Here is a 7572-nt window from a genome sequence, read left to right on the forward strand (position 1 = left end):
CTGTTAAGATGTTTGATCATATTTAGGGACTTTATGAAAAATGAAAAATTTGTGTGTTTATTTTCGCATCTATAAGCGCATTTAAAAACGCAGGTATATAGACACGTTTTTTGCATCTATATACTAGTGCCAATAGACGCGCTGATAAACGCGCCCACTATTTCGCATGTACAGTTTGCGTTTATAGGGCCTTTCTCTTGTAGTGTATTTCATAGGAGTAAGAGATGAACAATTACAATGCACATAATAAGTGCTCATACTATTATGATGGTTTAATTGCCAAGCTTTCTAAACCAATATACCTTTATCCGGAGATAGATTTAAAAACTACTTTGCATGTTTAAGGTAGAAAAACAACATAGATTGCTCCAACGTAATATATGAACCCCATAATACACCATGATTATTGCACCATATAACTCTAGAGACTTTTCCATTTGTTGATGCTTGGATGGGTTGACGTGTGGAATTAAAGTGTTCTAATAAAGGTCCTAAAATTATACAATCATGTATAACATTCAAGGCATTGCACATTTTCCCAAAGAAAGTTGCATCTCTTCAAGGAAGACATATAGAAAAAGACAGGGGCCTCCTTCCGTAAGGGTTTACATTAACATAATTGATCACACTGATCACCATCACAAAAGATTTCAAATTGGCAACACTAGCATTGGGCCCAATATGCATATTGCTCATTGGCATGGGATTATCTACTTATGCTGTTGCAAAATTATAGATTCTCATAACTTGCACTTCTTGGTATAGTTTTCACTCCTAAAATATAAGTTTTCCACTCACTCGTTATAAAAACTAAGAATACCGTCCCATTATCAATACATTGTCATGTTCATGTACAATATAGAGACCTATTCAAAAAGACTAAGCAACACTAAATAGTTCCAATAACTCCATGATATTTTGGAAATTTAAAGAGGTAAGAAAGCTTTTGGCACACAAATCACAAGGTAAAAAGCCTAGTTGTACCTCATCCAAAGGAAATGTTCAACACAATTGCATAGACTACTCTTAAAAGTTAAGTTATTTCATATATGTAAACATTTGAAACTTGTGACACTCGACCCTTGCACACAATATATTTCTTCATATACGCACTCTATCCTCCCATCTCTATGTTAGAATCCTCACTGCAATGCCAATTGTCGTTACCTTTACTATTATCGCTAATTTACATGCCTTCTTATGTTGCCTATGTTAGGATTGACTAAAATTTGCCACTGTATTATTGCACCATACAGCTCAAGGCACTCTCATTCGATGGGCTTATGCTTCAGCAGGCTGACGTTTGTCAAGATAACCATCGAAGCATTTCAATAAAGGTGTTACGATGGTGCCATCATGGATAGCATTGAAGACCTTTTGAACATCCTCTCCGAGGAAACGGCACCTTTGCAAGGCACCCGTCGCGATCTCAGTGTTGAGCTCCTTGCGCACAAATTTATACAGAGGATAGGCTTTGGATGAGCGTATCTTGTTAGTGCCTGTGTTGCAGCAAGCTGAGGTGGTGGGCTTACCATTACTATATGTAGTGGAGTTACCATTACTGTATTGTGATGACTTACGACCACTTGTTCCATTACATGTGGTGCTGGTGCTGGTGCTGGTGCTGCACGTCTCATTCAGGAAATTTTTCCTTGCGGCGACAAGAGCTGGCGGAAGGTACTCTCGGAGGGTCTGCTTGAAGGAGTAGACGTCATGTGAAGCAAGCGTGCCTTCCTCGACACGATGTAAGAGGATGGTGTTGAGGCGGGACATGAAAGGGAGAGAAGCATTGCCCGGATCATGAGCGTATTCGAGCACATTGAGGTGGTCAACTAGGGCAAGGATCTCGGAGGAGATGGTAGAATCGATGTCCTCTTGCGGATGAAGGTTAGTGATCTGGAGGACATTTTTAATGGTTGCAAGCACCGTTGAATGGAGAGACTCTTCAAGGTGCCGAAGGTCTGCAGCTTGGCAGATGGCGACAAGGAAGGAGGCAAGCATCATCTTGAGGAGGTGGATTGCCTCTGCAGTTTTGCGAGCTGAAATGAGACCAAGGGAGTTGACCTCTTGATTGTGCTGCTCCGCGCTCTGGACGTGGGTGGTGACCGGGGCGGCGAGATGCAAGAGCTCGGACAAGTAGGACGCAACCGCGATATCCACCCCTTTGAAGCCGAAGTCCAAGGCGAAGTCAGGGCCATACGCCAGGTTGCTGGTGAGACCATTGTTTGTGACCTCCAACATGAGCTCCGTGAAGTGGGCAAAGATGAGCTTTCCTATGGCGGCGAGAGCCACGCGAAGACCATCCATGGAGAAGCCAATGGCCGTGCCTTGGAAGTTGGCCCCGTGAAGCGCGCGGTCACGCGCGGCGTCTATGAGGGGGTTGTCGTTGACGCTGTTTGCTTCGTTCTCCACAGGCAGCACGGCCTGCTGGATGGCCTCCAGCTGGGGGCCGAGCCAGTGTGGGATGGACCTCACAGCGTAGCGATCTTGCTTGAGGCGCTTCAGAGCGTTCCGCTTGTAGATCTGGTCCCCCCGCTCGATGAGCTTGCTGCCCTGCATCAGCCAGCGCATGGTGGCGGCGACCTCAATCTGGCCGCGATGGTTCTTCACCTGGTGCAGCACCGGGTCGGCGAACTCCGAGCGGACGAACATCACCTCGCAGAAAAGCGCGCAGCAGACCTCGCACAGCAGGAACAGCAGGTGGGCATCGTACACCACGAGAGAGGCTTCGGCTGTGGCGAAGGAAGTGCCGTTGGCCAAGGCGATGCCTTCCTTGGCGCCCAGCTGCACGGGCTGCAGGCCCGCGAGGTTGAGAGCTTCGCCGGCAGGAATCTCTACCTTGACGCTGCCGCCCTGCTCATGCGGGTGCAGGAAAGCTTTCACAGTGGGGCATCCCACCAGAAGGCCGGCCATGTGGCAGAGCTGTAGGAGGTCACCAGAAGCCGTCACGCTGCCTCTGAGGGGGCACTTGGGCAGGATGTTGGGGGCACCTGTTGCGGTTGGCCAGGGTGGCCAGGGACTCCAGCACGCTCCAGCGAATGCCGGAGAAGCCCAAGAGAAGGCTGTTGAGCCGGATTGCCATGGCCGCACGTGTTGTTGAGGCCGGCTGAGCCCCGCCGCGATCCGGCCCGAAAAGGCCCACGGTGAGGAAGCGCACGAACTCCTCCTGAAGCTCCCGGACTTGCGTGGTGCGCTTGTCGGAGCAGGCCCCAAAGCCCGTGGTGATCCCGTAAATGTCCTTGTCAGCGGCCACGGCCATCTCGATTCTCCACCCACGACCTGGACTCGTCCACGTCAGCCTTGCAAGCCACCTCGTCCATCACAATGCTGACATTTGGACGCCTCCCCACGGCCGTAATCGAGGCGATTGTGAGATCTCTGCCGTTGAGGACCACCGCATTTGTGCTTTCGTACTCCTTCAGGAGCGACACGAAAGACGCAATGTGGGCCATTGCTACGTCGGCGCCTATAGCTGGTCACTTACACCGATTGCGCTATCAGCTGCAATCTCACACGCGCGCACGCCGAGGATTCACCTGCGCAGCTGTGAAGAACTCCAGGGTCGCACCAACCACCTTATATACTTTCATACGTACGCGAGGGGCTGTCGAGCAGGAAGAATTCCGTCACGTTTTTCATCTTCGAGACGGCCGCCTCCCCGATTGGCAGAATCAAAATGAAACAGTCCTTCTCGATCCAGTATGGAAGGCTATCTAGGCAGCTATCGCTTGTCCTTTTTGGCCCTACATCTCTAGTCGTTCTTAAAAGATTTACTTGTTGCGTCAAGTTTTCTCGGAGGAACACCTTACCAATCATGTCGCCTGAAGACCAACAGATTTAAGAAAATCCTCAATCTAGGTGGAACCATAGGCATCTATGGAATAGTCAAGAACGTGAACTCTCACTTGCAATGATAGAGCCCCTTAAGTGGGATTCGATCCTTCATGGGATATATCCCATTGCGATATTTTCGCCAAAAGGCAAGAAAAACGTATTATTGTAAAAAACGATAGGCAAAGATTACTTGAAACGTTACATTAAAACACCTCTATATACACTACAAGGATACGAGGGTATAGCGATAAGAAATAGCGGCGTCACTATTTGCATCATTACAGAGGAAAAAAACGTGGGCTGAAACCTGAGCGTGTCATTTTTCGCGCATTCACGAAAGAGAGAGCGAAAGGGAGAGCGAGAGGGAAAGCGAGCATCTTGCTAAGAGGGAGAGAAAGTGAGAAAAAATGAGAAAAAAAGCTTCTCACTGCCGCCACCGCCGTTCGCGAAAAAGAGGAGGAGGTGTATGGAGGGCGAAGAGGAGCCGTCGTCGCGAAGAGGAGCCGCTAAACCCTTCTTCGAGACTTTACGGTGAGTGCATTATCCATTCTTACTTTGCTTTTGTATTTTCTCTCTTTTACTTATTTTTTGTATAATTCGTGTGTATTGAGAGAGGGAGAGGAAATGAGAGAGAAAAAAAAGGGAGAGAGAGAGGGAGGGAGAGGAAATGAGAGAGGGACACTACAAGGGAATGGGCCAATAGCGACGCCGATTAGCGACGACGGATATCGGCGTCGCTATAGGCGTCGCTATTGGCGTCGCTATTTGCGTCGACGCAAATAGCGACGCTGCAGGGAAAAAAAGCGCGGCCGAAACCAGAGCGTCGTTTTCATTTTCTTTTCTTCGCCTTTTGAGAGCGAGAGCGAGGGAGAGAGCGAGGGAGAGAGCCAAGGCTTTGTGAGAGAAGAGGAGGAAGAGACTTGCTGCCGCCACCGCACCGTCGTTGTTCGCGAAGGAGAGGAGGAGCCCTCGTTGCAAAGAGAAGCCGCCCACGCTCGCCATATCTCATTGGTGAGTCTCCCTCTCTCTTTCTTTTACTTGTTGAAGGTTTAAATCGTTCTCTTTTGTTTGTTTAGGAGAAGAAATGAAAGAGAAGGAGAGGGAGAGGGAGAGAGAGGGAGAGGGAGAGAAAGAGAGGGAGAGTGTATTCTCTCTCTCTCTCTCCCTTTTGCTTGTTTAATGTTTAAATTACTTTCTTCTTTGCTTGTTTAGGAGAGGAAACGAGAGAATAAGAGAGAAAGAGAGGAAAAGGGAGAGGGAGAGGGAAAGAAAGAGAAAGAGAAATAGAGGGAGAGGGAGAGGGAGAGGGAGGGGGAGGAAATAGGAGAGGGAGAGAAAGAGAAAGAGAGGGAGAAGGAGGGAGAGTGCATTCTCTCTCTCCCTCCCTCTCCCTTTTTCTTGTTTAATGTTTGAATCACTTTATTTTTTGCTTGTTTAGGAGAGGAAATGAGAGAGAAAGAGACTGAGAGGGAGAGGAAGGGGAAGGAAATGAGAGAGGGATAGAAAGAGAAAGAGAGAAAGAGTGCATTGTATCTCTCCCTCTCCCTTTTGCTTGGAAGATGTTTAAATCACTTTATTTTTTGCTTGTTTAGGAAATGAGAGAGAAAGAGAGATAGAGAGGGAGAGGGAGAAAAAGAGAAAGAGAGGGAGAGGGAGAGGGAGAGGGAGGGGGAGGGGAAGGAAATGAGAGAGGGAGAGAAAGAGGGAGGGGGAGGGAGAGGGAGCGAGGGAGAGGGAGAGGGAGAAAGAGGGAGGGAGAGGGAGAGGGAGGGGGAGGGAGGAAATGAGAGAGGGAGAGAAAGAGAACGAGAGGGAGAGGGAGAGGGTGAGAGAAAGAGAGGAAGAGAGGGAGAGGGAAGGGAAGGAAATTTAAGATAATATACGTATTGATAATAGTATGCAATGTGCTTTGCATATGGCCACGTACTTCATCAAAATGAACCCAAAATTATTGTTATAGAAGAAGAAACCCTTAAATTGAGTATAGGATAATTTCTCTCAGGTCTTATGACTATGAGTAGAATTGATTGAAATAAATTTTATTACTATAGTTATAAAATTTCATAGATGGCGCGCATTAATTTTAAAATGGATTACTTATACTCAAAGCTGAGATATAACAAAAAATTATCTACCGGGACAAACAAATCGTTGAGCATGATACAAGGCCGAGATATAACATCGAAAAATCTCTCGACTACTATATACAATGCAAGGTTTATGGTCAACTTGCAACTTGACGTACATCTCCATAAAGCTATCCATTTAAGCCTCGTTTATTGTAATGTAGATAAGATGGCAAACAAAGAAGGTCCTATTGTTCAAGACCGCGAGTTGTATCTTAATCAGCGTGTCCCATGTCCTTGCTCTCAATGCAAGTTGGCAATTAGACGAAAACGCCGATTGTCTATAGAACACGTACGACGATTTGGCGAGTTTCAATCTGAGATCATTGATCAGGCGATTGCAGACTTTTAGCAAACGGTAATTTGAAGTTAGCATTTTTCATGCATTGTACTCTCAAGCTAATTGAAAACCATACACAATAAGATTGGGTCTTGTTGGCAAATTTTGTATCCAGGGGGGTGATGTCTCGACCCAAGGGGGAGTGCACTCTTTGCGACCAATTAGAAGAGTTCGTGGACGTGCGATGGATGGATTGCAGGAGCCAATCGACCACTCGCAAGGCCCATCTATACCGTTAATGCCAGAGAAGACAGACAACCTTCCCGACTTGCCTACAATCTTGGAGCCTGAGATGGAGACAATGATCGATGCATTGATTCCCATGGATGTTGAGACATCTGACCCGCTTAGAGAGGAAGCATCCATACCATTATATGATGGGTGCCAAGTATCTCGGTTGAAGACATTGCTTGCACTCTTAAGTGTGCAAGCAAAATACGGTTGGAGCGATACGAGTGTGACTAAGTTATTCAGGTACCTTGCACACAGACTTCATTGTTTTTTTTAAAAACAGTATTATTGCAAACATGGATGGATTATTCAAGGTGTTTTATGATTTTTTCAGGTTATTGAAATATCATATATTGCCACCTGCAAACACCATGCCTGAGTCTCGTGATGATGCACGACATGTTTTATGAAAGCTTGGCATGGACTACAATAACATCCATGCATGTATCAACGACTGCATATTTTTTCGAGATGAATACAAGACTATGGAGACATGTCCAAAGTATGGTGCTCACAGGTATCGACAGGACTTGCAAGGGCAGACCATCTCTCAAAGGTATCGACAGGACTTGCAAGGACAGCATACGAGACTAGGCATTTGCTTGCTAATTGTAATACGACATGGTTTATGTCACAATGGTTTGAAGACGGTTTGTAAGTGTTTGTGAACATGTAATCTTCTATCCAAATCCCCGACAACCTCAATGGTGGTATGTTATACCTTCAACTCCTCGAGGTGCGAGAGTATACGATCAAAGTGATGTTCCAGGCATAGATGAAGAAAATATGCAAATAGAGGGATCGAAATTACAAGGGGTGGAGGCCACCACAAGCTTGGAGCCCGCATCGGCTAACAATGATTGAAATACAGAAGTCGTAGAATTTTTTGAGAACGAGGCAGACTCATTCTTTTGTGGTGACATGTCTATCGACCTTCCAGTGTATGCAGAGTTGTGTCAGGAGATTAACATGGGACCATAGAATACTTCATTCTTGGAGAATTGTATTACTCAATTCGTTGTTTAGATCTTCCATAAAGGT

At 46.5% G+C, this 7572-nt stretch overlaps 1 pseudogene; it reads right to left on the minus strand.

The window, feature by feature from the left end:
• Positions 1-1087: 1087 nt before the first annotated feature.
• LOC148020840 (phenylalanine aminomutase (L-beta-phenylalanine forming) pseudogene) lies at positions 1088-3505 on the minus strand (annotated as a pseudogene).
• Between the last annotated feature and the right edge of the window lie 4067 nt (positions 3506-7572).

This window comes from Lygodium microphyllum, chromosome 18 (assembly GCF_053477565.2).
Source record: "Lygodium microphyllum isolate KBCC chromosome 18, Lygodium_microphyllum_v1.1.10, whole genome shotgun sequence".
Lineage (NCBI taxonomy): Eukaryota > Viridiplantae > Streptophyta > Polypodiopsida > Schizaeales > Lygodiaceae > Lygodium > Lygodium microphyllum.